The sequence below is a fragment of the Rhamphochromis sp. 'chilingali' genome (genome assembly GCF_963969265.1).
Source record: "Rhamphochromis sp. 'chilingali' genome assembly, chromosome: 20".
Taxonomy (NCBI): Eukaryota; Metazoa; Chordata; class Actinopteri; order Cichliformes; family Cichlidae; genus Rhamphochromis; species Rhamphochromis sp. 'chilingali'.
The window spans coordinates 25648168-25663455 of record NC_137947.1 but is presented as its reverse complement, the minus strand read 5'-3'; the positions used below and the strand labels follow the sequence as shown (position 1 = coordinate 25663455).

At 39.9% G+C, this 15288-nt stretch overlaps 1 long non-coding RNA gene across 1 annotated transcript in view; it reads right to left on the bottom strand.

Moving 5' to 3' along the window:
- Positions 1-555: 555 nt before the first annotated feature.
- LOC308387937 overlaps positions 556-15288 on the bottom strand; it is a 31503-nt gene continuing 16770 nt past the window's right edge. The window contains exon 3 of the long non-coding RNA XR_013970014.1: positions 556-857. This is a non-coding gene — a long non-coding RNA (uncharacterized lncRNA). The remainder of the gene's footprint in view (positions 858-15288) is intronic.

Genomic DNA, 15288 nt, shown 5'->3' with positions numbered 1-15288 from the left:
TGTGTGTGTGTGCATGCATAGAAATGCAGACATGTGGCTGATATGTCCCACTTTGCAATTAGTCTGCATGCTATTGCTGCACGCTCATGAGGTCGGTCACAAGTTTGCATTTAAAGTATTAAGAATTGATTTCGAGATGAAGTGAGATCATTTCAAAGAGCTTACACATGTGGTAACACCATAAAAAGAATTAAATTAGCATCTTCTGAACATTTTTAACTTATAGCTGTACTGTTCTCACCTCTAGTTATGGTGGAGGGTGCGGTCCAAGCTATCTGTGGAGCATTAAAGGTTTGAAGTGAGGTGTTGTTGTTTAACAGGAAAGATATATTATGTGTCAATAATCCTGCAAGCCTTGTTTAAAAATCAGATTAGGATCAAAGGGTGGTTGTCATTTCAAGCTGGTCTGCATTACTTTTATTTCATGGGGTCTTGAAAAGAAAATCAGACTTGGGTGCAGACATAATTGCAAATAATTTATTGTATTAAGTTGATTATAGGATCAGTATCATACAAATGGAACTGATATTAATAATTAAAAGGGTGAAGCAGTGGTTTGGTGATTGTCTCAAAACAAGAATTTCCTGGGTTTGAACCCACTGGCCAGCTGAGGCCTTACTGTATGGAGAATGGGTGCTTGCCCTTCATGGGTTCTCTTCAGGCTTCCTTCAAAGACAGTCCAAAGACATCCACGGTAGGTTAACTGGTGATTCTAAATTGGCCATAGGCTTGAATGGTTGTGTGCCTCCCTGCATTAGCCCTTCAGTAGACTGATGATTTGTCTAAGGTTTACTCTGCTTCCTGCCCTATGACAGCTGGGATGGGCTCCAGCCTCACTGCGACCCTGAATTGGAAACCTGGAAAAAAAATGGATAGATGGATGATGATTAATGTTTGAAAGACTGAAGGTTAGATTACTATACTGCAGAAAAATCTATTTCTTTTTTTTTTGTTTAATGCATGACTGAATTTTCCACTATACTTTCTGATTGAATCCGATTAAATGCAATGTTTCTGTGCCAAACAACAGTTGTGCTGATGTGCTTCCCTTTTTGGTTAAGTTGGAAGAAAACTGTTTCAGATGCAATTTTTAATTTCCTGCCTGGTAGAGCGAACAAAGTTGAGACTTGTCAGGCCCATGACAAGTTTAATTGGAGAAAAAAATGCCTCAAGCAAAGTTTTAACATAAAGGTTTGTTTGTGAGGTGTGTGTGTATGTGTGTGTCTTTTATTTTTTTAATAATGAAGGAACAGGGCGTGTTTGTTTTTTGCATATCCTGGATTCCCAGATTCTTCCGCCACAGTGGAATGACTGAAGCAAAGTAAAGACGGAGCAAAACACAGCAAAGAGAAAGGGGAAAACAGTGGAGGAATTAGTGAGTTAAATATCTCAGGGACTTTCCCATCTTTGTCTCCTTAGAGTGTTTACATCAAAACCAGCTAAGCATTAAAGAGTGCAGGAAGCCACAGAGGACTTGCAATCATACAGCAACACTGACAGGAATGCCCTAAAACTATTAGCTCTTCTCTCTCACACCATCACACTTGCGTGCACACACACACACACACGCACACACATCCCTACACACTCTCTAACTCTGTTTGTTTCCCTCTTCTGTGTCTGTCTCACACATACATTTAAACTGCATAATAGAATGCTGGTAACCACAGGCAGATGTGTGCAGGACACATACTGTAGTGCAAGTATGCAGATGCGCTCTCTAAAAGTCCTGAAAGGAAACAGTCTGTGGCCTTTTGAGAGTAACTAATGGGCTGTTCAACATTCACTACTGTCAATGCATTTAAGTAAAATATGTCAAACCAATATGAACTCCCGTGACCTCTCATTAAAAGCTTTGACCACAGCTGTTTGGTCACTACTGAGGTCAAATGAAACCTCAACCCTGCATCTAAGCTCACATTACACTGCATCTCATTCAACCCATCACTGTTACAAGACCAAATAGTATCTGAGGATCTGATCCACAACCTGTAGCTAATAGCCACCTCAGCCCGCTCGGCTCCAAGACTCCTAATGGAATGAATAGAGCTGTGGGCTTACTGCCTTTTTGGCCTGAGGCTGTAATCAATTTCCCCCTGTGAGAGGCTAGGCCATGGAGATCTCTGTTTGCAGGGTTAGATAAGAGGAAGCTGAGCAGAGACCTTTAGTTTGGCCTAATGTCAGGTTCACCATCAGATAAACACACTGATTTGATCTTGGTGCTGCAGGGAGGAGATGACTGCTGCTGCACTCAGTGGAATTCTTACTGTGAGAGTGTGTTTTGTCTCTCTGGGGTTTGTGTGTGAGAGTGCACAAATGTGCCGGTGTGATAAAGTGAGCTAGTGTAAAAATGTGTGTGCGATATTTATGAACCAACGTCACTAAAAGCACTGCTGACACTATTATCTAATTCAGTGTTTAGCCAATTAGTATCAACATGAATCACTAATCCTTTGATAATGATCAGAAATCAAGTGTTAATGCTGCACATTTATGGGTCAGTGCTTCTCCACTATCAGTTTGGTGACTTTCTTGACTTTTTAACTATCGATTGTCCAAACATGCAGTTTAACTAAAATTAAGAAAACTGCTACAAGAGCTTGCTAGTGGGACTTTGATGTCAGGTTTCAAAGCAACAAGAGTTAAAGGGGCTTTTTTGCATCCAAAGTGGGGTTGTCTAAGTCAAAATTATGCCAACATATAAACTGTAAATTTTCCATCCATCCTTTCTCTTCCATTTATCTTTATCAGGGTTTTTTGTGATAATTATGCAGATAAGTTAAGTTTATCTAGACTTTTTTTTACATGTTCAATCATAATTTATACACAGTATAAAGTGAGTGCTTTGGTTAAATCTGAATCCTTTCACATATATTATATCAGTTTTATTACGTACACAGGAATTCTGTTTAAGCATAGACTGTATATAAACATGAAGATAGCTATGTAGCTGTGACCTATTGAACTGCAAAAGTTCACTCAAAGTGAACCTTTTGATTTCTATTTTACCCATTGCCATCTTGTCTTTTGAGACAGACCTTATGGTATGAAAATGATCAGCTAATGCTAACAAGCTAGGTTCATAAAATCTATGAATGCTCTGAAACCATAAACACCAGGTGCATTTCAGCACACCGATCAATACTGTACTTCCGTTTTTGCTGGCTTTCTCCCGTCTGCTTCTCGTTTTGCCATTTCTCCTGGAAAACTTCTGCAATTTGCAAGACCCTTAAACGTTATTTTAAATAACAAAATTAATATGTTTTTTTTCCAACTCAGTGAAGTTGCCAGACTCTTTATGTGACACAGTCTTGTATTTAATGTGTGGATTCTTGACAAGAGATTTGTGCGGCTGATCTTTGCTCTTACACATAAGTAATTACCCCCTCTCTCTGCTGCTCATTTCAGCTGTCCTTAATGCAAAGAACGAGACTTTAAATAGACACAAGATTAAAAAACAGCAACTTGAGTCATGCTAAACAGGGACTATCAAAACTAGCCTTTTGGCTAATTCTGGCATATGTAGATATTTACATTTAAACGTGTTTTCAAAACTATCAATTCAGGATTCTGCAATCAATAACTCATAATTTAAAAGTCGACACACAATGACACAATGGATTCATCCAACACGATGAGTTGCATTGTAAGGTTAATTAGTGATTCTAAATTGGACATAGATGTGAGGAAAGTGTTTTGATCTGGACAAAATAATCTTAAAGAGCTTTGTGTAGGTCAGTAAGACTAGAAAAGTGAAATTAAATTATACTGTCCAATTGAAATGACATCACACATCAATGATATGATGCATAACAATGAATGAAAACCTCGTGGAATTTTATAATTTCACTGACTTAAATTAGCTGAAGCGAAGAATAATAAGGAGCTTCTAGTAATCTGTTAATACAAAATAATTTATGACAAGAAAAATCCGCTTTTAATTGATTTTTTTTTTCTTGGTCAGGCTATAAAGATGTTGTGTGGACTTTTTTTTCTTTTCCTGTAAATGGACATTTTAACATGATAATCTAAGGACTGACTCACCAACCTAAAGTGGCTATGGAAACAATAGCACTTTTTGGCACTTTTTCTCTGTAGGTTGCCATTTTTCACATGAACAACTAGCAACTCTCACTCATTTATTTATAATTTATGACTTGATAACTTTGATAGTGCAAATAAAATATGTTTTCAGGTGTTTTTACTGTGCAGCTTTTCACAAGTGCTACTAATTGTAAATCTTTTACTGAAGTTTCACGAGTGTCTTAAAGTGTAAACCATGGGTCATGCAAACTGGTAGTCTTTTCTTTTAATACCCTTATCCATCTATCCCAGCATCACCTTCCTGTTTAATTGCCAAAAACACTACAACCACTAAACCCTCAACCTGTTCACATTAGGTGATCTCTGTTTGTACTCGGATAACTCCTCTCTGGTGGCTTCTCAAAAGGAAGGCTGATGAGAGGGTATATTACGGCTGTTAAACAGTTGAGGAGGGCTGGGGGCTTCTGGGAGCCCAAAGAGACAAGAACCTTTATTGGAAATGTAATTTTTGTTTGTCTCCAATTACCTCCCTGCTCATTTGTTTTACAGACACTGTTGTTATAGTGAGGAGAGAGCTCACAGGATTCTCCCTAGGATTGCTCTTTTGAGAGGCTGCAGTTTATTACAAATGGGAAAGCTTTCATTGCAGATTGCACCCGCGCTGCGTATAGATACGTGACCCATCTCAGGCGCACTGGGCTCGGCTTTATAGGGTTGAATTTACTCTCAAAGTGCTCAGACATAAAGTTGGTTATGTGTGTGTGTGGTTTGTGTAGGTTTGTGAGTGTACACACTTGAATTATATGAGTATTGTGTTTATAAATGAGTAACTATAGCAAGAGAGGAAATGTGGGTTTGCTGGCATGAAATTAAAGCAAGAAATGTCTGTTTTTATAGAACACCATGAAATATGTGTGTATAGGCATCCATATGATGTAACAGTCAACTATTATGTTCACTGCACTGGCTTAAATTAAGTTTGCTTGAATTTCCATTCAAAGTCAATATAATATTTTCATGTTAGCCACGATATTTACAACTCCACATCAATGACTCATGCACCATTTCCAAAAAGGTATCAGAAGAACTGATGGTCTTGATTTCAAAATGTTAGATGTCCTATGTGTATATGCACTTGATGTCCACTGCAACATGTTAAAAGAGTAGTTTATGATAACAATAATTTCTCTCATATTTACAGCGGATGTTTGATAAAGGAAAGTGTACTGTACAGTTAAGCACGCTAAGCCAAATTCATGGCAAATACTTGCTATACTGTCCTAGATAAATATAACTGACCCTAGTTAGTTAAAGTGATAATCTTCACTTGTGGTATCCTTCTTTATTATTCCTTTAATAAAGGATTTGTGTTAATATCAGAGAGTGGATCAAAAGAAGTTAGACATAGTGACAGCCATTCACAATGTCTGTCTTTTTTTCTTTTTTAAACCGGACAACAAACAAGCCATATGGTGAGACATGGCTTGTTGTTAGTATTCAGTTCAAAGGTCTGCATCACTGATATAGGCCTGTGTGTGTCCGTGGAACTGGCAGCTAGAAAGGCACTGTCAATGCTGAAAGGTTTGTACAGGTTTTTAGATCAGCATATGCTCCCATGCAGACATCTTTTTCAGGGAAGGTCTTGCATATTTCAGCAAGACAATGCTAACCTGCATATATCTATTACAACCGCATTACTCTGTAGTAGAAGACTGAAGTGGCCTGCAAGCAGTGCAGAGCTTTCTTCAATTGAAATAATCTGGCACATCCTGAAATTAAAAATATGACAAATAAGATCTAGGACTGTTGAGCAGCTAGAATCCTATATCAGATGAGAATAGGACAAAATTCCTATCTCAAAAGATTAGCAACTGGTTGCCTCATTTCCCAGATGTTTACAGACTGTTGTTAAAAGAAGAGGCGATGCTACACAGTGGTAAACATTGCCCTGTTTTAAATAAACTGTCTGCCATCAATATGCCAGTGACTTAAAACATTTTTTACTTAAAAAAAAAGCAGACATAAGCACCAGTTAAAATGAGCGGAATAATTCAAATACAGCATGTTAATATAAATCATTGAATTATTTGTAACTTAAATATTCCAAAAAACAATTTTTTTAAACATTTAAGAATGTAAAGACAAAGGGGCAAAAAGCTTCAAAACTTGTTAAAGAAATCTGATGTAGGAGGTAAAGTAAAAACTAAAATCACCTCTTGTCTCTTCTTTCTTTTCAATAGTAGAAAGCAATTTCTGTTGTCACACTTTTGCATCCCTAACTACATGTTGTTCAGCTAGTAATTACTAACCACTTTGTTATTAGTCGACATCCTTTAATAAGGTTACTGCCCCCTGACCTCCGCCCTTATGAAAGAACTGAGTAGTTGTAGCTACTTGTCTGCGCCGCACTGGGAGATGCCGTTATTGCTCATAGGATGACGATGGGCTGAGGGGGCTGGAGAGGGGCGGGTGGGGCCTGGGGAATAGGTAATTTGATTGGTGCAAAATTAGGGACTTCTCTGTGAAGGCATTATGGGAGAGTTCCTTGTGGGTCATTTTAGCTTCACTTCCTCCATATTTCTCAGCTTGATTAAAAATTGATCGGCAATGGCAATGTGAATATATTATTGGGGCCATTATTCACCCCTGACAGATAATTGGATGGTACACACCACTCTATTTTCTTTGGGGGCAATGCCATCGTTTGTGTGGCTCTGGTCTGTGTGCGTGTGTGTTAATATGCGCGTGTGTGTGTGTGAGCCAGGAAAAGAAGATGGAAGGAAAGAGTGAAGACTGGGTGGCTAGATGGTTTAACTGAAGCCTTTTTTCTTCTTTATTATAAGTCAATATATCACTCTCTCTCTCCTCTCTTCTTTCAAGCCATCACTCCATCCCATTCCAGCTCTCCTGTCACCGTCTATGGCCATATGTGATGGATATGTTATTGAAACATCATGCAAAGCATATAATCGTTTTTCTGGTAATGATTCACAACCTATTCTCATAAAAGTTTGGAATGTGGCCATGAAATACGTTGTTCGATAAAACTAACATGGATTTGGATTTGCTTTTTAGTTTGTGCTTATGCTCCATCTCAAATTCACTTATTACCAAAGATTGAATTTTGCTTTAAAAAGCACTAGAGCTGTGGAAAATATCTGTGAATAAGCCAGTCTGATAGCAGTTAGCTAGCATAGCCGTAGGCACAGATGGATATTGGAATGAGTAAAATGCAGTGTCTGCTCAGTGGCTAATGCTATTTGCTATTCGCCCAAGGCTTAGCTTGCTGCCATTTTCACGCCTTCTTAATGTCTTAAACTGCATGAAGACGAGATGGCATGCACAACATGGTATGGACCCATGCACAGTCTTCTGCCGGGGTATGCTGTCAGCAGAGTGGTCCTTTTTTTATTTTGCAAGCCAAACTTAGATTTGGAAAAAAGTTCCGTGGACACGTAGGTGATATATTTTCTCTTTGCTTTTCTATCACCGAGTTTTTTAATTGTCTGCTCTGTCTTCATAGCTGTCAGTTTCTAATTACCTATCACTCTCCACCTACTATCTTCTTCTGTGTGGAAGCACATTTCCAAGGAATATTTTTCCTTAATACTGAGAACTACAAGAACTACTTGTGAGCTCAGAAACTTGTACCACATCTTAGCGACATGGAAAAAAGCCACATTGGCAGATATCATATTTAATGTGACCTTTTCCTTGTGTTGAATGTTAAAGATGTTTTAGTGATGCTGAACGCTGTTCTCCAGGAAAATAATGTATTAGACTAGATCTTAGTGTCTCGCTTTAGGAGCAAGGAAATTTTTGCTATTTTTCATGCTATTTAGGAATTGCAGTCTGGCTTATCTCTAAAAGAAAATTAGCAGCAGAGCAATTTGGAGTGAGATTGAAAGAAAGACTCTTGTCGCTACATTGACACTTTTGCTTGTTCGATGTATCCGATGTCGCAGTCGTTACTGGCAGCTATTGCCATTTAACCTAAGTAAATCTTTTTCTACAGCGGCAGTTGAACAACCCCTTTCTCATGTACAAATCAAATTAGCCGCTATGATCTCACTGATGGAAAAGGCCTCTCAGGAAATGGCATGTTTCTGTAACTGTATTTGCTGCCTTGCTTTAGTTAACTTCCCATTCTGTCTTTTCCTACTCTTCCTCTTGTTCCCTTTTAGCATCGAGTCTTTATTGCTCTCTCCCTCTTTTCCTCCACATGGTTCGTTCACTTTTCCTCCCCTCTCCTCTCATAACTTTAAAGTAATGGCACTTTTTCAGAATCACTCCCTAATTCTCTTTCTCTCTCCATCGTTACCACTCCCTCTTTCCTTCCTTGTGGGGGGAAAAACATTGCTCTCCCCTAACAAAGACGCTTCTCCTGAGTGGAAATTACTGGTGGAGATTAATAACGACATTAGGCAGTAATGATGCTGCATCGAATGAAATATTTATTAAAGATCCCTCTGCTAGCAATTAGCATGGCATGTAATCGTTCAGCACAAGAAATCAAGATGATTGTGCCGCAGTCCCCCATCCCCTTATCGCCCTCTTCTCAGACAACCCCCTGTGCAACCTCTCTTCGTGCAAACCCCCCCATCTACCCACCCATCCCCTGCTGCCATCACCGCAAACATTTGCAGCCTCTTCCCCTGACATCTTCTCTCCATGACAACACTAGCTCTGGGAGGTGGTGGAGTGCGTATGTGTGTGATGAGAGGTGGTGGTTGTGGTCTTGGGCATCCAAGTCTTAATTACAGGCACTCTGCCTTAAGCTGGGGAGAATACTCCACCAGGAAATTACATTGTCAAGGATGTACACTTCAGGAATGGCTGTTGATCAGCTCAGGAGGACTCTGAAGTCAGACCGCAGGCGCGTCAAAGTGAGCCGGTGTTTCGTCTTCGTTCCAAATTTCTGCCAAGTTGTCCAAGGCGGGAATAAAGTGAGAGAAAACCTCTTTAATGGATGCTTGTCTTGTGTCTTGGAGTCCATTTACTTCCACTGCCTAAAGGGACAGGTTATCACAACTTGCACAGAAGTTTTTTTGTTTTGTTGTGTGTGTGTGTGTTTTTTTTAACCAGAGCTTTCACTTGGTATAACTTTTTGAAAAACAATGTACTTTGTTTATGCGGCATTCAAATCCTCAGCCCTTTTTGAAGACGATGTGCCATGTAATCAGTTACATTAAAACCATTCCTGCTTCATCTTGTGGTTCCCAGAGGTGATAAAATCACACACTGAATCTTTTCAAGGGTGCTCTGCCCTTGAGGATGCACACCCTTGTTTGTGTTCACACAAGCATGCCTTCATTTTCAAGTCGTCACCAGAGAAGGTCAATGGAGAGAAGGAGGCGTGAAGTGGACGCAGAGGAAAAGCTGGAGGTTGGGTGAATGTGGGTGGGAGGGTGTTTGTTGTTGTTACAGAGGAGGTCAGGGGTCAGATAATCAAAAGTGTCCGTTTATTGGCTACATCATCAAACCTCAAGGAGCTCATCAGTGCAGTCAGTCAGGCGTGTTGCTCTGTTAATCAGCTCTCAAACCAGTGTTTAGCCATGCCGATGCCATCCTCAGAATGACAAGAAAGAGACAGAATCAGTGAAAGACCCCGAGGGGCGGAAGAGGAGGAGGAGGGTGGGGGCAAGAATCGGAGAGTGGGCTAATGTAATAGTAGCTCACTTCACAAACCCTGACAAAGGGTGGCGGAGAGAGACGGATCAATTTGCAATATCGTGAGCTGCGGCCCTCGCAACAAAGGCAGGACATGAAAGCAAGCACATTAAGTGATGCTCTTGTATGAACTTTGGCAATCAATAAGCATCAGGGGCAGAGGGGGGAGGCTGATTGTGTGTGAGGGGGAGAGAGGGAAGAGAGGCGGAACAGAAGGAACGAAAGAGGGTGAAAGAGAGGGATGAGAGAGAACAATGGATGGGAGAGAAAAGGAGTGATGGCTAAAGATAACACTGATATCTAAAGACAGAGTTCTTTGTTTCACAAACTTTGTTACTTTTCCTTACTCATATTGTTAATTAGATGGTTATCTTTAGCCCTTTGATAGATTAGATAAGCCGTTAATTAATCTTTGAATCTAATTAACTGTCTTGCTATTAATAGGTTTGGTCATATTATTGTACCTTTGACTGTCAAAGCATTGAAATGAGGATTTGTAGCCACAGTTCAGGCACAAGGCGCAAAGTGTCTGGGTTCCCTTAACTCTTATACCTTTCTAAAGTTTTTTGACAACAGTCCAAATCCTGTCATTCATAAATAAGTATTCAAAAAATCAGCTCAAACAAGTAGCGATGTACTGATATTTCCTGCTGTGCAATCTTAACATGTTATTTTGCTATAGTCACGTTAATTTGGCTGATGCTCCAATTACAAGTCACGATTTCTTAATATTAACTGTATTCCTTTATTTGTTTTGTACTCTATAACAATACATTCACAGAGAGTACGCAGCAGCGAATTACCATAGTGATACAGTATTTAAGAGCACGTAGAACCTCATCAACAGGATAACCATAAAAGAAGGTACAATGAGAATCTTCCTTCCAGCATAATTTACTCTGTTTCAGCTGAATGCACATCTCTGTCTGGAAACAGCCAGTGCGTATATTTCCTTTGTCCTTTGTATTGACTTAGCTTGTACCCACAAGGATATATTTTTAGTTGCCATGTGGAGACAGAGTTTCCTATAACCTCACTACAAAAGTAATTTCCCTTTGGGACAATAAAATCTACCTTGACCTTGATCTTAAGAATGTGGATGATTGGGGAGGGGGGTTGCTGAAGGAGAGGAAGACAAGGTGGAGGTGAGCGAGGAAGAAAAATGTGAAGCATTTTTAGTCTTTAAAGGAAAAGCAGCGTCCTCAGTCTTCATCAGTGGGAATCGTGCTGAAATCAGGGGTCAGGTAGCAAGGACACCTTGAAAGCTTTATTAATAGAGACGTCCGACTTTCATTCTTAATCTTGCCTGATTTAGAAAATCATGGTAAATTGTCTTTAAAAAGTGACTTTTTTTAAAGCTGGAAGTGAGATGAGTGTAATGTGTGCATGTGTCAGTGTCCTTACATTTACAGCACAGCACCATATATTTAGGGAAATGGGTGTCATTTGCTTAATTGTTCTGCAGTTCACTTTATGGGCCTTGACTAACAAATCGTAATGTTATTTAATGTCATTTATCCAAACTGTCTTTAGCTTAAAAGATCCTCTATGCTGAAATGTACTGCACAGTAGGAACAGAAAGACTTGTGTTGTGTTCAAAAGACATAGATGACAAAAATTTGTGTTGAATATATATATATATATATATATATATATATATATATATATATATATATATATATATATATATATATATATATATATATATATATATATAATGATAAAAAAGGTAAAAATAAATAAATAGATAAAAATACCAGATTTGCAATTTGAGAGCTGATGGTGGAAAATGAAGTTTTGTCAACTACCTTTGCAGAGCTGTTTAAGGAAATACAGGGTCACTGTCATTTCCCACCTCACATGTGTGGTGTCGTATCTCAGCCTGCTCAATGGACCTGCGTGTGTGTGTGTCTGCGTGTGTGTGTATGTGTAACTGGACCTGGTCCTGAGCCATTGTGTTAGTGTGACAGAAGCCTTTGCCCACTCTTTGATGCCCCCTCTTGAGCTTTCCAGCATCCTCTATCAAGTGCCTGACTATTTGACAACACACACACACACACACACACACACACACACACACACACACACACACACACACACACACACACACACACACACACACACACACACACACACAAATGTGTGAGCATTTCCCTGCTGGGACCAGGGAGCTTCATTTGCATTACGATGGCAGGCAGATTAAGTACATTCCAGTGCACACTAAAGGGACTCAGAACAAAACACACACACACACACACACACACACACACACACACACACACACACACACACACACACACACACACACACACACACACACACACACACGTCTTTGGGCCAGCAAGGCAGCCTTCGAATAAAACTGGTGCCCAGTACAGGGTACCAATCCCATTACTTGCCCCATCCTCTGTTGTCCCCTCCCTCTCGAGAACAAAGAACAGCGACATCGAATGGATCTAAACCTTACCGATTCAGGGCGGGAGGAGGAAGAGAAGAGCTAAGGCATGGGTGGAGAGAGGAAAAAGATGAAAAGAAAGGAGGGTGTCAGGATGGGGCTGGTGTTGGAGAGGGAGAAATAACTCTGACAGGCAGCTAGAGGGACTAAGCTCATTTAGATAAATTGACATCCCCAGCTGAGATAAAACCAATGATGATTTGTACTGTATCTTCAGGGGATAAAAGCCATTCTGTTGGATTTCATAGGGCCCTGGCATCCAGGGATTTCACAGGCCCCGGTGCAGAGCGTTTGTGTGAGTCTCAGCATGGCGAGACAGGCCGCTGGAGAGGGGGAGAAAAGCGACTCCTGCTAGGAGAGGGAAGAAAATTCCCACCATTACTGGGAAATGTCAAACTAATCAAACATGAGGAGGTAAAGAAGGAACCACGAGCAGTGATGCCAAGCTCTCTCTGTTGCTTTCACTGTATTGTCTCTTCATTTTAATGCCAGCCTTCTTTCATGGCAAGAAAACTCAGGCTGGGTAATCTGCTGTAGAAGTGGTGTTAAGGGCTTAAGATTAAGCCATCCCATCTTGGTAGATGGAGGCTCATGATCCACTGTGGTAACCCCTGAAGACAGCGGTCCCACAGACCGGTTTATGTCCGACAATATTTTCACTTTCCTTTCAGGTGTCGTGGATAAATACAACAAAATAAAACCAGTACCTGTACCAAAAAAAGAAGATTTATTCATAACACACGTGAAAAGACCCAGGGAAAAAGAGTTAACGATAAAAACGATAAAAAAGATAACGATAAAAACCCTGAAAACCATGAATTTCACACCTGAGCCTCAACTCTCGTGGCCCAGTACCAAACGACACACGGCTGGTACTGGTCCGTGGCCCAGGTGTTGGGGCTTGCTTCCTAAAGAAACCAGTGAAGGAAAAAACAGGATAATTTTGCTAAATATTAACTTTAAGATTGAAAGAAGGTTCCCCCTTTTCACCAAATATTACCTAAAATCTTTTGTGCATGTATGTAAGTTGCAAAATGTAACTGTAACATATGAGGTACTTTGGTAGTTACCCTTGTTCTGTTGCAAAGTAGCTGCATTGTGAAACAAGAGATTCATGACTAAATAACCAACAACAAAACTAATATTACTATTTTATACTTAAGAGCAGCGGTCCCCCACCCCCGGGCCTCGGACAGGTACCGGTCCGTGAGTCGTTTGGTACTGGGCCGCGAGAGTTGAGGCTCAGGTGTGAAATGTATGGTTTTCAGGGTTTTTATCGGTTTTCAGCGTTATTTTGTTATCGTTTTCATCGTTAACTCTGTTTCCTGGGTCTTTTCACGTGTGTTATGAATAAATCTTATTTTTTTCGGTACCGGTACTGGTTTTATTTTGTTGTATTTATCCACGACACCTTAAAGGCCGGTCCGTGAAAATAATGTCGGGCATAAATCGGTCCGTGGCGCAAAAAAGGTTGGGGACCGCTGTTTAAGAGCATAGGTCAATGCTAAAATTTATTGAGTGCTAATAAGAGATTAAGATGTATTTCAAATCAAACAGTTATGGGAAATATGAAGACAGGCAGGTAGTTTTGGCCTGATTTTAAAAAAATGTGGTGTTACAGTTCAATAACAACAGCTGCTGAATTTGGTGTAAAATTCAGTAGCAACAAAGTTCTGATACAAGTCCTAATACATTAAATAAAAAGTAAATCATAATATCAATAACAAGATTTTCCCCTTTATTCAAAGTCCTCTTACATCCTTTACTTTGAAAAGGTCCTCGGGGTGTATTTGGTTTTGATGGCAATAGTGCTTTACTCATTAATAATAAATACAGTGCGATCCTTCTCTACATTAAAAACTTCTACATTTAGATTTAGATCCCCTCCACTCCCTCGCCATTCGTAGTTTCAGGTAAAGAGCCCTGGGCCTGAAAAATTAAAGAGATGGTAAAACCTCCCCTACAAATTAAAATGTAATTAATGTTGCTACCTTGGATGTACAGTATGAACCTCACTCAAAATATGGGTACACTATAAAGTGGTCCCTTCACAAACCTGCAAGTTAAGTAGAGGTCTGAAACCAGCACACTCCACCTTGCTTGGGGGAAAAAAAAATCAACTCCATTGCATTAGAGCAATTAGACCATCTTGGCCTAAATAATAAACTTAAAACCCCACAGTCTGTGTTCAATATTTCATCTTTTATTCAGGTACTAGGAGTGCTTCTATACTGAATACACTTTCTCCACAGCAAGGCTCTGTAATGCAGGTATTTTTCCTGGGAGGCTTTTAGGGGGGACTTAGGTAAAAGCTATTGGAAAGGCCCTTCCCTGCCCGTTCCTGGGGCTGAATAATGAATCTTTTACCTGCAGCCAGCGTATCCGGCTGGTCAAATGTGAAGGTGAGGTAATGGTAAACGTCAGTTTTTAAGCAAAGAAAACCCCATCCTGTGAGTAAATGCTCATTTGCACAGAAGTTAAATAAACCCAGAATGATTCATTCTTAAGCAGGGAAAGACACAGTGACTTTTGAAAGAAACTGTATGGCCTCATACATGTTACCTCATGGTTTCATCAACTGTTTGCAAAACCAGTCTTGATAAATGACAGAACTGAATTGACAGGCTAGACAAAAGGAAGGCGGTGAAAAACAAGTGATAGGGTTGAACTTACTTTAGACCTACAAGACTATGATCTGTATGCTGTTGCTCGCAGTTAATATGGTAGCCGATTGCAATATTTTGATTGTCTGAAGGTTTCTGTCACAATGTGGGGGACTGCTGTAACCACTGGAATTGTTCAGGTTTAGGCTATGTCCACAGTTCTCAGTTTTTTGTAAACTGAGATTTTCCGGTTTCTTTAAAAAAAAAAAAAATCCTGTCCACACGTGCAATTTTGAAAAAAATATCTCCGTCCACACGTAAATGCAAAAAACGCAACCTCATTTCGGTTGTTAGGTCTTCGATGTGCGGACGAAGTAGCTAACAAAGAGCCAAAAATGAAGTCCTCAACATGCGAAAATTCTCTTGCCATTGTTCCGGAAGAACTGCCTCACTTTCGGCAGTTGTCCCACCCGATCTCATTGTGAGAGCATCTGTGTTGAATGTAGAAGCCATGTC